The sequence below is a fragment of the Natator depressus genome, chromosome 1 (genome assembly GCF_965152275.1).
Source record: "Natator depressus isolate rNatDep1 chromosome 1, rNatDep2.hap1, whole genome shotgun sequence".
Lineage (NCBI taxonomy): Eukaryota > Metazoa > Chordata > Testudines > Cheloniidae > Natator > Natator depressus.
The window spans coordinates 293,832,067-293,847,402 of NC_134234.1; the positions used below are offsets into that span (position 1 = coordinate 293,832,067).

At 41.5% G+C, this 15,336-nt stretch overlaps 1 protein-coding gene and 1 pseudogene across 3 annotated transcripts in view; one reads left to right on the forward strand and one right to left on the reverse strand.

The window, feature by feature from the left end:
* The window catches only part of LOC141980708 (E3 SUMO-protein ligase ZBED1-like), a 100,426-nt pseudogene extending 87,228 nt beyond the window's left edge, over positions 1 to 13,198 (reverse strand).
* Positions 1 to 15,336, forward strand: part of GXYLT1 (glucoside xylosyltransferase 1) — a 73,914-nt gene that overhangs the window by 3,108 nt on the left and 55,470 nt on the right. The window contains exon 1 of one of the 3 annotated variants that reach the window (XM_074942194.1): positions 14,014 to 14,183. The exons of the other annotated variants lie outside the window; for them this stretch is intronic. The gene's annotated coding sequence lies outside the window, so the exon portion shown is untranslated. Of the gene's footprint in view, positions 1 to 14,013; positions 14,184 to 15,336 lie in introns of those variants that run through there. 3 annotated transcript variants of the gene reach the window in all.

Genomic DNA, 15,336 nt, shown 5'->3' on the forward strand with positions numbered 1-15,336 from the left:
TCTGGAATTATGAACTATGTTGTGTACGCAACAGTAGCGAACAGACCACCATGAAGTTTTAGAGGACAGACTATTTCTCATCCTCAGTGTTGGCATGTGCTGTTTGCCATGCTGGTAGAAATGGCTAACGTTTTGTCATAGGAGATGGACAATCAAAGTTTTAAAAAGGTATCTGCAAGCTCCCTTTTTCATGTCTCTGCATGAAGTGTCAAACAAATGAAGATTGTAAAGTGGTGGTCCTCACATTTTTGAGGGTTGTCCCCCCATTCCCCTGGGGCTGGGAGCGGGGCCATGGCTTTGGGGGAAAGGGGGTGATGCGGACAAGGGTAAGGCCTCGGCTGCGGCCCCAGCCTGGGCCGGGAGCGGGGCCTGTGGCCTGGTGCGGCTCCACTCCCAGCCTTGGCCCCAGGCTGGGAATGGAGCAGCGGCTGAGGGCTGGCATGGGATCAGGAGCGGAGCTGTGTTGAGGCTGGTGATGGGGCCAGGCGTGGGGCTGGGAGCCAGGGACGTGGCTGGGGGCAGGACTGGAGCAGAGCTGCAGGGGGGAGGGGCTGGTTGGTACTCCCTCCCTGCCCCTGGGGAGCTGGCTCGGGCCCCACCATGGCCCCCAGAGGTTCCTCCATGCCCCCTTAGTGGGGTGTGCCCCACACTTCAGGGACCACTGTTGTAAAGGCATTTCTTGAGCTTTGTCGTGGTACAAACTTTTTGTTCCTTCACAGCGATGGATGTTGCTATTGTACTGTAACTGTTGTGCCAAAGTAAAGGTAGCTGGATGAATGGAAACTTGTAATGACTGTGTTCTGTTGTTTTTGGACCATCTGATACCTTGGACATTGGCACCAACAGTGACTTGTGCATAGCTTTTGCTTAACATCCTGTGTCAGATGATCCAGTAAACTGTTTTCATTTGAATCATGTCTCCTTGAATGATTTTAGCTGTTTAGGACAGGTGAAGTGCTTCTTTGTCAGTCTTTCTCATATGCTTTTTGGAGGACATGTCCAATATCCTTTCTGGAGGCAAGGAACATGGGATTTTAGTTCAGTGCTGTGAATGTGCCCATCCAGGGTCATCCCCTCACTATGTAGAGCCTTATGAGATCTGCTAGTTTTTAAATACTGAAACCATGCCTTTATTCCGTCTTGTCTCTTAGTGTATGTGGTCAGTTAGTTCATCAAGGGGAATCCCATGCAACATCATCTCGTTTTTTCTCTGTCGGTGTTCTTCTTCATGACTTTGTAGAGAGATACCAAGCATCTTGCATGATATTTTGCATTTTGGGCTATGTCCCCTGCACTTAGTTTTGCAAGCAAGTACTGGTCTTTTAGCTGAAATGCACATTGGCAGACTTGACTCTTAATGCCAAGGGTAGAAACTTCATTGAGGTCTTCTGATGGTATCCACAAAAACTACGAGTCTGGTGGCACCTTAAAGAGTAACAGATTTATTTGGGCATAAGCTTTTGTGGGTAAAAAACCATATGCCCAAATAAATCTGTTAGTCTTTAAGGTGCCACCGGACTCCTCATTGTGTTTGTGGATACCGACTAACACGGCTACCCCTCTGATACTTCTGATGGTATGTTCATTTCACAAATAAAACAGGCTTCTTTTTCTGGATAGCGTTTGTGTTGGGCACTTCAACGTGTGTATTTGCTCTGCAGTTTGTCAGCTTTCAGAGTTGTTGTTTTTTTCCCTCAGCCTTTTTAAGTTTGGTCCTGTTAAACTTGATGTAGCAGGATTTGTGCCAACATCCATTGTTCTTCTTTATGGTTATGGTATTGAAAAGACTAATCTAATTGGCATATGTCCGTGAATATAGAAAGTGCGTTCAGCTTATGAAAATGTCTGAGATTTTCTACTAGAGTTTGATAGCCAAATCCAACATACTCTTTTTGATTCTGCTGGATTAATCAACTCTGGACCTGTGTCGTCTTAGACAAAGCACATGCTTGCTACAGTCAGTAGAGGAATGGGGTTTCTTTGTTGATGGACTTGGATCTTGAACAAGCTTGTATCTTTTTGACATGTTTGAAGCAATAGTAATAGCCAGTAGTAATCTAATAACTTCTGATAAGGTGTGCAGTTAATATTACTGAATCACCAAGCAGCTTTCACACGACCAAAGTAGCATCTAAAAGGAAAAAGAGAAATGATATTAAATTCTACCAAGACCACGTTGACAATCAAAAGTAGTACAAAATGTGTCCTTGCACCAATTATAAGGTCTCGTTGAAGCAAAGCCAAGAATACACTCCTTGTATGTCCAACTGTAAAACGTTATTTGCCAGTTATGGCAATGTTGTTAAAATGGCTGCCACAGCCAATATGCTATGAATTGGCAATGGCCCCACTTCTGAAGAGCTTTATTAAGTCATGCTCTAAGACTGTAGCAAATGTTATGCTTTTATCGTAAAACCCCCAATTACTTTTTTTTTTTTTTTAACAACTCTGATTGGCTAGTAGTGCAAAGCAGGTTGCTGGATAATTGGGTGAAATCTCGTAAATTACTGTGCTGAAGAGCTGTTTGTTTCTAAGGCTACAGAAACCAGGAGAACAGGATGACTGGGAACTAGAAAGCATATGGGTGACATAGAGAGAAGTGAGAGATAAGGAGGGGGAAAAAAATGAAATGGTGGAGAGGACCAGCAATGAATTTGGCCTAGAAAGCAAAAGCTGCTGTTTTTTTTTTTTTTTCCTTGCAGTGATAATTTAGGATGCTGTAATATTTTCTGCAGAAAGCATTACATCTGCTGCAGCATTTAGGCAGAATGTCTGGAGACCAGATACAAGTTCTAGAGTCAGTTAAGTTTGCAGGCAATAAGTTCAGTGAGAAACTAGAGAAAGCAGTTGCAGAACATGTAGGGAGCATTTTGTCTCTAACAGAAATGGAAAAATCTAGAAGAGGGATTCTTAGCTTTACGTTATTACCTTGGAGGGTCTTGAAGATACGACCAATTCCCTCTCCTTCCCCCCCCCCCCCTTCAAAGAATCTATAAGAACTTGTTTTGCTGCAGAAGAAATATCTTTGAAGCTGACCCTCAGCCAGTTCTTGCAATTGCATTGGATTGGCATCACTGAATTGGTATTTGCCCTGATAGTACCCCAGCTCTGATGGAAAAACACAGCAGCCTTGAGACTCAGATTTCAGTCATTTGCACCCTAAACCATGCAGCAAAGAGGATGCCAGTGAAATTGAAGAATGTATTGGATAAAACTGCAAGTTGAGCTTTTTAAAGATGAATCTACTAGTGCATCTGTCTTTGTTTTTATGTAAGAAAAAAGTGCACTTAGCTTCAGCAGCTCCTCTCAGAAGTTAATTGGCTTTCCCATGGCAAAATCTCAAATTTCTTTGTTTGAGCTCAGAGGATGCAAGATTTTTTTTTTCTTCCCTTACTGATTGTAGCTCTGCCATTTCTGAATACTTCACTCCCCATTGTTGGCTTGCTGTCAGTGCTTTGTTTCAGGGGCAGAACATGAAAATCCTCATTGATTGATAAGATTGAAATCTTTATTGACTACTTGCTGAAGCTAAATTATCCACCAAACTTTTCTCAAACTCCTGGATGTCTGTGAAGGAGAAATACCCAGAACTTTAAATAAAGCTTTGAGAATACTTGTGCATTTTGTCCTGACTTAGCTCTGTGAATCAGGCTTTTTGCTTTGCTTTTTTTTTTTTTTTTTTTTTGAGAACTCCTTGCTGTTAAAACACATCCTGCTCTCACCTCTCTGATGAAGATGACCTCTGCTCTTGCCTGGCAAACACTGAGCCTCAGGTACAACATCTTTGCTTATTAAAGCAGGCACAGCACTTAATGAATTCTTTGAACTTTTTTGATCATGACACCTTATTATTCTAAACCTTATAAGTATCTTCTGCCAAACGTTTTCCACTAATTTTCAGATAGTTTTATTTGATTATTGGCTTTTGTTAACTACTTTCTGGTGGTTAGGTCTTTAGAAGGCATACAGGAGATGTGAACTTGCAATCTGAATTTCACAATTTCTTGCATCTGCAAAGGATTGTGGGATATAATAGGATGTGGTGAGTTGAGAGAGAACTTTTTTTTCTCTAGCCATTTGGTGGGTTGCAGACAAAAAAAGTGGAAACAAATGCTGTAAGTGAATTGCATACCAATGATGTACATGCGTATATATACATGCACAGTCTCTCATCCCAAACAAGTAATGACACTTGAAGATTGTGGACAGAAGTCAAAGCATCATGACAGCCCTTTCCTTCTTGTATTGCTAAATGGCAGGTAGGGAGGTTCTGATATGGAAAAGGCTGATTAGAATAATGACTAAACTGACCTTCCTTTTTGTTATCCTGCCGTTTTAGCTAGACAAAAAGTGGCTAGCTGCAGCTGAGGAATATATTGATCTAGACTAGAGACTTTGGAAGGAGGAAGCCCTTTATGTCCAGGGCTAATAAACAATTGCTGTCTTGCAAGAGAGCACCTCTAGTCAAGCTCTGTTTCACACATGGAGTCAACTAATTCACCTTAACAGGAGCCAGTATCCATCTATTTTGAAATCATTGTAAGTCCATAAAGGATTGTGTTCTTCAGATGGTCAAAGAAACAGGTTTCTAGTGTGCCTTGCAGTTCCTTAGAAATCTCTTAGAAGAAGATTCTTGAGGTTATACTCTACATTTCCGCCTCCCCCGACCCCCAAAAGTGCGAGTGTACTATCAATCAAGATGTGGACAAGTTAATGCTACAATCCCTGGAACTGGTTGTAAAATGAAAGGGACACATTGAAAGATAATGAGTGACAGGAAGATTTTCATGACAACCCTCGACCCAAATCTGTTTATTCCACAAATTGGTTCAGGAGAATGATGGTTGTCTAATTTTTATTTCCAGTAGGTTTATGCTGCAGTTTGTCATCTTGCAATTTCAGAACATAAGAGTGGCCATATGAGGTCAGACCCATGGTCCATCTAGCCCAGTATCCTGTCTTCTGACAGTGGCCATTGCCAGATGATTCAGGGGAAATGAACAGGACAAGGCAATTTTGAGTGATCCATGGCCTGTTATCCAGTCCCAACTTCTGGAAGTTGAAAGTTTAAGGACACCCAGAGCATGGGGTTCTGTCCATAACCATCTTGGCTAATTGCAGCTGATGGACCTATCCTCCATGAACTGCTCATTCTTTTTTGAACCCAGTTATAATTTTGGCCATCACAGTATCCCATGGTGATGAGTTCCAAAGATTGACTGTGTTGCATGAAGAAATAGTTCCTTATGTTTGTTTTAAACCTGCTATCTGTTAATTTCATTGGGTGACCCCTGGTTCTTGTGTTTATGTAAGGGGGTAAATAACACTTCCTTATTCAGCTTCTCCACACCATTCATGATTTTATATCATATGTATATCCATACTTACTCATTTCTTTTCTAAGATGCAGTCCCAGTCTCTTTAATCTCTACTCACGTGGAAGGTGTGCTATACCCGTAATAATTTTTTTGGCCTTTCTCTGTACTTTTTCCAGTTCTAATATCTTTTTTGAGATAGGGTGACCAGACCTGCATGCAGTATTCAAGGTGTGTGGGTGTACTATGGCTTTAGATAGTGACATGATATTTTCTATATTTTTAACTAACCCTTTCCCAATATTCTGTTAGCTTTTTTGAGCAGATATTTTCAGAGAACTATCCATGAAGACTCCAAGACCTCATTCTTGAATGGCAACAGCTAATTTAGACCCCATCATTTTGTACATATAGTTGGGATTGTTTTCCAATGTGCATTACTTTGTGTTGATAAACAGTGAATTTCATCTGCTATTTTGTTGGCCAGTCACCCAGTTCAGTGATATTCCATTGTAACTCTTCACAGTCAGCTTTGGACTTAACTATCTTGAGTAATTTTGTATTCTCTACAGACTTTGCCATCTCACTGTTCACCCCTTTTTCCAGTTCATTTATGAATATGATGAATAGCACAGGTCCCATACAGGTCCTTGGCAGGCCCTGCTATTTACGTCTCTCCACTGTGAAAACTGTTTTTCTATCCTTTGTTTCCTATCTTTCAGCCAGTTACTGATTTGGGAGAGGATCTTCCCTTTTATCCCGTGATTGCTTAGTTTGCTTAAGAGCCTTTGGTGAGGGACCTTTGTTGACATGTTTGTTGACCCCCTCAGAGAATTCTAATAGATTGGTGAGGGATGATTTCCCTTTCCAAAAGCTGTGCTGACTCTTCCCCAATATATCATATTCATATATGTATCTGATAATTCTGTTCTTTACTAGGGTTTCAACCAGTTTGCCTGTTACTGAAGTTAGGCTTATTGGCCTGTAATTGCCAACATCACTTCTGGAGCCCTTTTTTTAAAAAAAAAATCAGCATTTCATTAGGTATCTACCTGTCATCTGGTACACAAGCTGATTTAAAGTGATAGGTTACATACCACAGTTAGTAGTGCTGCAGTTTCATATGTGAGTTCCTTCAGAACTCCTGGGTGAATGCTCTCTGGTCCTGGTGACTTATTACTGTTTAATTTATCAATTTGTTTTGAAACCACCTCTGCTGAGTTCTAAATGTGGGGCAATTCCTCTGATTTGTCACCTAAAAATATTGGCTCAGATGTGGGAATCTCCCTCACATCCTCTGCAGTGAAGACCAATGCAAAGAATTTATTTAGCTTCTTGTCTTCCTTGATCTTGTCCAGTGGCCCCACTGATTGTTTGGCAGGCTTCCTGCTTCTGATATACTTAAAAATTTGTATGTTGTTCATTTTTGTGTCCTTTGCTAGTTGCTCTTCATATTCTTTTTTGGCTTGCCTAAATTGTACTTTTACATTTGACTTGCCAGTTTGTCCTTTTCTCTTTTCCTTAGTACGCTGTGACTTTCAATTTTTAAAAGATGTCTTTGTCTCTAACCACCTCTTTTACTCGGTTGCTTTAGCTATGGTGGCATTTTTTGGGCATCTTACTGTTTTTAATTTGGAGGTATATATATAGTTTGAGCCACTATTGTGTTTTTTAAAAAGTTTCAGGGTGCCAGCTTGTGGTGGTCTGCCAACACGTGGGTAGGTATAAAGTAAGGTGGTACCAGAAGCAATGATCTCCTCTAAATTATGCAACTGTCCAGTTGGACAGACTATTTAGCTTCAGTTAGAGCTCATGAAAGAGACTCAGGCCTTGTCTACGCTACAGAGTTTTTTTTGACAAAAGTCAGGTTTTGTTGACAAAACAGTGGAGGTGTACACACTGCAATGCTCCTTCTGCCACAAAACTCTTCTGCTTTGGTGACAAAATGTGACAGTTATATCGACAAAGTGTTAGTGTAGACACTATGCTTGGTTATGTCGCTGTAAACGGCCTCCAGGAGGCCCATCCTGACCACTCTGGCCGGCAGTTTGAATGTCGCTGTCCTGCATTCAGATACACAGGCATCTGACTCTCCCCCTTTCAGGGTCCGGGAATTTTTGAAATTCCACTTCCTGTTTGCTCGGTGCGAAGAGCTCACTTTGCATCTTCCTGGCTGATGATAGGGGCTCCATACAGCAAACGCTTTTCCGTTTGAGTTGTTAGATCTGTTGGCATTGTGGGAATAGGGGGCTCCACTCTAGGCATAGGAATTTTGGTACCTACAGTCTTATTTCTCGTGGCATATTGGATAAGAGCTACGAACGGGACATGCATCAGTGCTGTGCAAAGATAAAGGAGATGAGGCAGGTATACCAGAAGATAAGGGAGGCAAACTGTAGCTCTGGTGCTGGTCCAAAGACCTGCCACTTCTCTAAGGAGCTGGACATCATCCTTGTTGGCGATCCTACCTCCACCGCCAAGAACCTGGTAGATACTTTGGCGTGACTGGAGATAGCGGACAGTGGACGAGGAGCTCGAGTTGGCGGATGAGGTGTAGCACATGGCAGAGTCGTCCAGTAGCGTGGTGAGTCAGGACCTCTTTTCCACTTCGGAGGGATCTAGCTAGTCCCAGCAGTCTGTTTCTGGCACGCATGCAGGAGAGGAGAGCTCTGGTACGTGATCTTTTTGAGTTGATATTGCTCAGTTATATGAGGTAGAGCTGTCCTTTGCCCTCTATATTCTAGAAGTGGGTGAAGGGATCGAAATGTACAAGACTATCTGTGTTTGTGTGTGTTCCACATTCAGCTGTGGAGCTAAGCAGTGTGGCATAACAGTGTGTTAATTTCACGGGAATCCTCCAGAGAGATCTCGAGGAAACTTTCCTGGAGGTACTTGCCAATCCTCTGCCGAAGGTTCCTTGGCAGAGCTGCCATTGTAGGAAACTTTCCCGTGCTAATCGGTAATCACTTGTGCAGGGACCAAAGTGGTACATAGGTGAGCAGCATAGGGACCAGGTCTGAAGCTGCATGCATGCAGAAGATGCATCCTTGCCCTCAGGAATGAGGCATCGGCTTCAGACACAGACACACACCCCCTGCCTGTGGAAAATGGTGGCAGAATTTACAATATTGTCCCTAGTCACCTGCAGCAATCCCCTTAAAAAGTCACCTAGAACCTTTCCCCATCTTGTGCCCCCACCCCAGGCCAAACTCACCATGTTTAGGGTTCAGAGTAGCAGCAGTGTTAGTCTGTATCCCCAAAAAGAAAAGGAGTACTTGTGGCACCTTAGAGACTAACAAATTTATTTGAGCATAAGCTTTTGTGAGCTACAGCTCACTTCATCGGTGTTCGCTAAGTTGTGTGCTTACCAAGGGACAGTGAGAAACTGATTCATGTGTAAAAAGAGGGGTATTTTACAATAATGATTCGATGCTGTGCGTGAACTAACAATCATGCTTCTGTTTGTTGTGACTTATGGTTTTGCAGATGTTGCCTCCTGGGGAACGCCTTACACACTGGTGGAGTGCCTCTGCCAGATAAGGAAGAGCCCAAGGAGGACATGTTCTGAGAGGTGCTCCAATCCTCAGAGGCCAAAAAACAAGAACACAAGGAGTAGAGAGAGATTTTGAAGGAAAAAATTAATGTAGACAGGCAGTTCAGAAAGGAGAGCGAGGAGTGAATTGTAATGGGCCAGGAGCAGATGATAAAAGTGTTGGAGGAGCAAACAGAGATGTTGAAGTCCCTAAATCACGCTCTAGGCAGAACACATGCTTGCTTCCCCCACCCCTCTCTGCAGCCAGTACAGAACTACTTTCTATGCCCTCCCCAAACTCCTCCCGCACATTCCTTGTAACTTCTTGGAACATCTTGGTACCCTGTTCACTCCACGCCTTCGGACAGCTTTCAAAATGATAGCTAGACTTACACACAGCTATGAGAGCCTACATTGCCCTGCACTGTTATCTCCCTTCCCACCAAGGCTTTTGTGTGTGGTGTTAATTGGTATTTAATAAAAACAAAGGCTCTGAAAAGATAAGCAATCTTTGTCTTCTTCACGTGGTGGTTGCTGCTGGCATTAATACTCAGTGGCAATATGATCATTTTCTGACTGCAAATCACAATTTTCATACAAGGCGGCAAGTTAAAACATGGCAGTGTGCTGTATAGAAAGACACATTACTGGTGCTCATTGTCAAAATGTTGCCTCAAAGTCTCATTGAATCTAATAGCCCCCTGTTGTGCCCCTCTAATAGCCCTGCCATCTGGCTGCTCAAAATCAGCCACCAGGCAATTGGCCTCCGCGCTCCACCACGGAGGAAACTTTTCACCCTTAGCCTCATAAATATTATGGAGTATGCAGGAGGCTGCTATGACCATGCGAATATTTTCCTCATTTAGGCCTAAATTGCAATAAAGGAAGCGCCAGTGTGCTTTTAATCTGCCAAAGGCATATTCTGGTCATTCTGCACCTGCTCAATCTATTGTTGAAGCGCTCCTTGCTGCTGTCCAGGTTTCCTGTGTAAGACTTCATGTGTCATGGGAGTAAGGGGTGCTCTGGGTCTCCCAGGGGCACTATGAACATTTCAACAGCCTCAACTGGAATCTTCTGGTCTGGAAAGAAAGTCCATGCTTGGAGCTTTCTGTACAGGCCAGTGTTCCTGAAGATGCATGCGTCATGCACCTTCCCGGACCACCCACGTTGATGTCAGTGAAATGCCCACAGTGATCCACAAGTGCCTGCAATACCACAGAGAAATAGCCCTTTCTGTTGATGTCACAGGATGGTCAGGGGACAAAATTTGGATGTGTGTGCCATCTGTCTCCCCACCGCAATTAGGAAATCCCATTGCTGTAAAGCCATCCACTATTTCATGCATATTGTCAAGAGTCACAGTACTTCATAGCCGGATGCGATTTATGTCTCTGCACGCTTGCTTTAATGCAGCTCCAAAGGTGGACTTCTCGACTTCAAACTGATTTGTGACTGACTAGTAGCAGTCTGGAGTCGACCGCTTTCGCACAGCAATTGCCATACACTTCTCCCCCGAGAGGGTAACTCTCATTTTGGTGTACTTGTGCCGCAGTGCTGGGTGAAGCTCTGTGCACAGTTCCAGAAAGGTGGCTTTCTGCAGCCACTGGTCGTCATCCCAGATTTGCATAACAATGTGATCACTCCATTCAGTGCTTATTTCCCGAGCCCGAAAGCGATGGTCCACTGTGTGCAGCTGTTGCGTGAATGCTGAAGGTAATCTGGTGGTGTTTTTTCCCATGGGACACAGCAGGTCAGGCAACTCTGATTGCTGTTCAGATTGGGAGTTCATGATATACTGCATGACCATCTGCAATATGGTCATAACAGTGACCACAACATTAGAGAGCAGTGCGGGATGCATCCTTTCAGACAGAGATGACAGGCTCACAGTAAACACGAGTCATTGAAAAATGTCATGAAATGCAGCTGGAAGCCCATGGAATGATAAGATGGAAAAAACTGCATCATGGGAAGTTGAGCCTGCACCCACGATGCACTGCAATCCACTCTGCCTTCTCACAACTTATAGCTTTAGAAAGTAGTGAGTAGCACAGTGGGATAGCTACCCACAGTGCACTGTTCTCACTGTCAGTGCTAGAGCACCAACTGTGTACGTGCTCTTCTGACAGAAGGAGCGTTGTGTGAACATGCAAAAGTGATGTAATTATACTGGTTTTTGATTGTTGGTGTAAGTTGGGTCTACAAAACTGTGTAGTGTAGATAAGGCCTCTGTAGCAGCGGCCTGATTTTGCAGCAGGACTGTTCATCAGAGGAGTGAAATCTGAGCTGAGATATATTTAACAGGGCTGTCAAATGATTAAAACAATCGTGATTAATCACAAAGTTTTAAAAAGTCGCAATTAATCACCATTTTAAGTGCACTGTTAAACAATAGAATACCATTTAAATATTGTTGGGTGTTTTCTACTTTTTCAGATATTGATTTAAATTATAAGACTGAATAGAAAGTGTACAGTGCTCACTTTATATTATTTTTGATTAAATATTTGCATTGTAAGAAAGATAAAAGAAATATTTTTCTATTCACCTCATACAAGTACTGTAGTGCAATCTCTTTATTGTGAAAGTGCAACTTACAAATGTAGAATTTTTTTTGCATAACTGCACTCAAAAAATAAAACAACGTAAAACTTCAGAGCCTACAAGTCCCCTTGGTCCTACTTGTTCAGCCAATCACTAAGACAGACAAGTTTTTTACATTTATGGGAGATAGTGCTGCCTGCTTTTTATTTACAATGTCACCTGAAAGTGAGAACAGGCATTCGTGTGGCACTGTTGTAGCCGGTGTTGCAAGGTATTTACGTACCAGATATGCTAAACATTCATATGCCCCTTCATGCTTCGGTCACCATTCCAGAGGACATGCTTCCCTGTTGATGATGAGTTCTGCTCGATAATGATGCAAAGCAGCGTGGACCAATGCACATTCATTTTCAGCCTCTGAGTCAGATGTCACCAACAGAAGATGTGGCTTTTGTTTTGGTTTTTTGGTGGGTCGTGTACTGTAGTTTCCACATCGGGGTGATGCCCTCTTACGATTTTGGAAGGCACTTCAGATTCTTAAACCTTGGGTTGAGTGCTGTAGCTATCTTTACAAATTGGTACCTCATACTGGTACCTTCTTTGTGTTTTGTCAGATCTGCAATGAAAGTATTCTTAAATCGAATAACACATGCTGGGTCATCATCCGAGACTGCCATAACATGAAATATATGGCAGAATGCAAGTAAAACCACAGAGTGGGAGACATCATTCTCCCCCAAGGAGTTCAGTTACAAATCTTCAGGGCTCAAGTAGTGTTTCTATCTTTTGTCAGTTTTTCAAAATCTTTGTTGGCACTGATAGATTGTGCTTTTGAAGAGCTAAGGTGGCTGTGATAGCGACTTTATTTCAAAGCAGGAGCTGAAACATACCCAATGTGGAGTTCCATCTGGTTGAAATACCTTGTTTCTGTCCATTTGCAGTTTGTTGTATTCCTAGCTCTGTACTGTTAGCTGCACTGTTTGAAATGGCCCTCAACTTTTCTGTATTTTGCAAGCACATTTTCAAAACCAACCATCACTGAGCACCATTGTAATGGATCGCTGCAGGCTGTGAGCAATGCATGCTTTGTGTTCAAAAGGCTGTCTGCTGCTATCATATTATGTGCGCTGTCAGGGCTAAGTGTTACCTTTATTTGAATATTTCACTCTTTTGTAATATCCAAGAAACACTTTGCACATGCTTCAGCATAATGTCTCTTCAGTATGTATTACTGTTTAAAGCAAATGACTGCAGTGTCCATGCAGTAATCAGTCAACATCGAGATAGCTGTAATTGGTCAAGGATGTCCAGTGATCACCAGTCAAAGCAACAGCTAGTGCATTTTTCAGAAACTCCAACTTTATAGTATTCTTGTTGTGATATAGGTCATGTATTCCTCTGGAGGGCAAAGTATATGACTGATTGGAAGATGCAATTTGAATAACATCTCTTAGCCCCCTGTCGTTTACTATGTTGAGCGGGCTGCAGTCCATAGCTATCCACTTTGCAATAGCATCGGTTAAGCTGTTGTACTTTATTTGATCCATGGGCTTGTAGTGATTCTGAAACTCTTTAAGCATACTCTGTTCATTTGCTGTCGGTGGGTTTTCTGTAGTATAAAAACTGGCGATTAAAGCATGTTTAGTGCATAGGTGGTACTGCAGACTTGAAGTACTTCAATGGTATTGGAACTCAGCATTGCAATAACTACAGATAAGTCTTTTTTTAACCAGAGAACCATCTGAAATTTTTTTAAAAAATTAAACTTCCCCTTTAAAAGACCTGAACTTTCACTACATTGCTCCATTAACTTTTTCTGATATTTAATCACCCCAGATCATGAGAACACAGTAGAACTGTATCAATGTCCACCAAGCGATGAAATACTAGTAAATGAAGTGGGTCAAAAGAGGTGTGCAATTAATGCTTGTTTGAAAAAAAAAAAAGTGTTAATTTGTTTTGTGTTAATTGCTTGTGTTAACTGAGATTAATTGACAGCCCTAATATTTAACCATCTGATAAGTAAATGGAGACATCGCCTAGTAGACTCACTTTTCTTTTGGCAAATGAGAAGATCATATTGATGCCCTGTCATGTTGTTTTCAGCAGCCTATCCACAAATGTCGCTTGTTGAGAAGATGAAGATAATATATGTGTAATACTCTATGTTGAGTGAAGAAGCACAACTATTCCAATAGTATAGAGATTTTGATGGCACCACTGTCTTTCCTGATTAAGGAAGAACCTATTATACTGAGACCCAGTTCTACCTCGAGCCATCTGTCAAACTGGTTGAAATAAATTATATAGATTCTGTGGTGTTGCTTTAATCTTCAGAAAGGACTCAAAATCAAAGATACAGTACTGCAGAAAATACAGTATTGCTGGTGCCTCAAGGGGGGAATCTTAGCTTTTGAAGCATACCGTCTTACAAAGTGCCTTTTTATAACAAAGTGTATCTATCTGCACAAGCATTTTAGACAGTGAAGCAGTATCCTGGAAGAAACTGAATATTGGATTTACATGAGTACTGAACCATACTGGAAATATTCTGTCCTCTTTGTGTTTCACCCAAGGTTCAAAGACAACAAGATTGCTGGAGTCAGAGGTGTAAAGAAATGTTCTTGTCTTTCAAGACAAATGATTCATCACTTCTTCAGGGAACTAAAGCCAATTCCATGAAGGTTTTGATGGTCACGGCACAGAGCATCAGTGGAAGAAATGTGTAAAATAAGTACTTCTTCATTGCAGTACAGAAAAAGCTTTTAAAATGCCTATTCAAAAGTCTTAGTGTAAGTACGGGTTGAATATACTGGTCTGGTCTCCTCTGGCTTTCTGAAGACCATATCTGTAAGCTTTAGGCAATGGTTGACAATAAAAAAGCAAAAATATAGGACTATTTAATTTTGTCCAAACACTGTCTGCCTCCAATTTTTTTACTTTCAGCAACTTCCCTGTGGTGGTGATTTGACATCCTTTTGATATGACGCAAGATTATTTCTTATCAATTTCCTTTTTCTAGTTAATGTATGTCTGCCAATTTGGTACACTCATTATAGTAGGTACATGTGTGTTTAAAAAAAGATTTTGCTGTCCTTCAGACTTGAGAGCTCATGCTTACATTAGCCTCATTTTTGGTTGTCATGGTTACACACATTTGATATGGTATGTCAATTGAATAAACTTTGAAATAATTCTGTCAGGAACATTGGATGAACGGGCCTTCCTATATCTCTTGTGAGATTTACAGTTTTGTTGCAATTTCTGTTGGCATATATGAGAAGGGGAGGTGGAATTGGGCTGGCTGGCAGACACTTTTTATCTGAGAAAAGAAATGAGCAGGTAAGACACTTTCTCCTGCATATTGTATATAGCTTCTTTATATTTGAATATGTGCAGTAATTGACAAAGGTACAAAGATAATTTTGTAGTATTTAACTTTGCACTAACAATTTTAAGGCATTTAAAGCACAGTTTATAGTCAGAAAATTGACCACTTAATAAAAAGCCACCTTAATCAAAATCTGGTCTTTGTATGTATTTGGAGTCATCTGCTTACTACTTTGACAAAAGCTTCTACTACAAATACTATAAGAAGCTTAGTGATGACAGTAAGATGATTTTTTCCCCCTGCCTCTCAACAGAATTTAAGTCCAATTGCAAAATTTGTAGTGCTTATGAAGTACAAGCAGGAAAGAATTCAACTTAATTTTCATGTTCCAGGTTGAGTCTGTAGTCTTATAGCCTAGAAGTCCTTAGGCTGTAAGCAAAAAACCCCCAAATCGCTGTAGTAATTAAAATAATGCAAGTATTATTAGTACTATAACACTGTGTAGTTTTCTTCTTTTACACTTACACAAAAACATACTTTCTCTCCCCCCTGCCCCTTCTCCCAAAAGAAGAGAGCTCAAAGGAGGGTAGGTATTGTTACCACCACATTCCAGT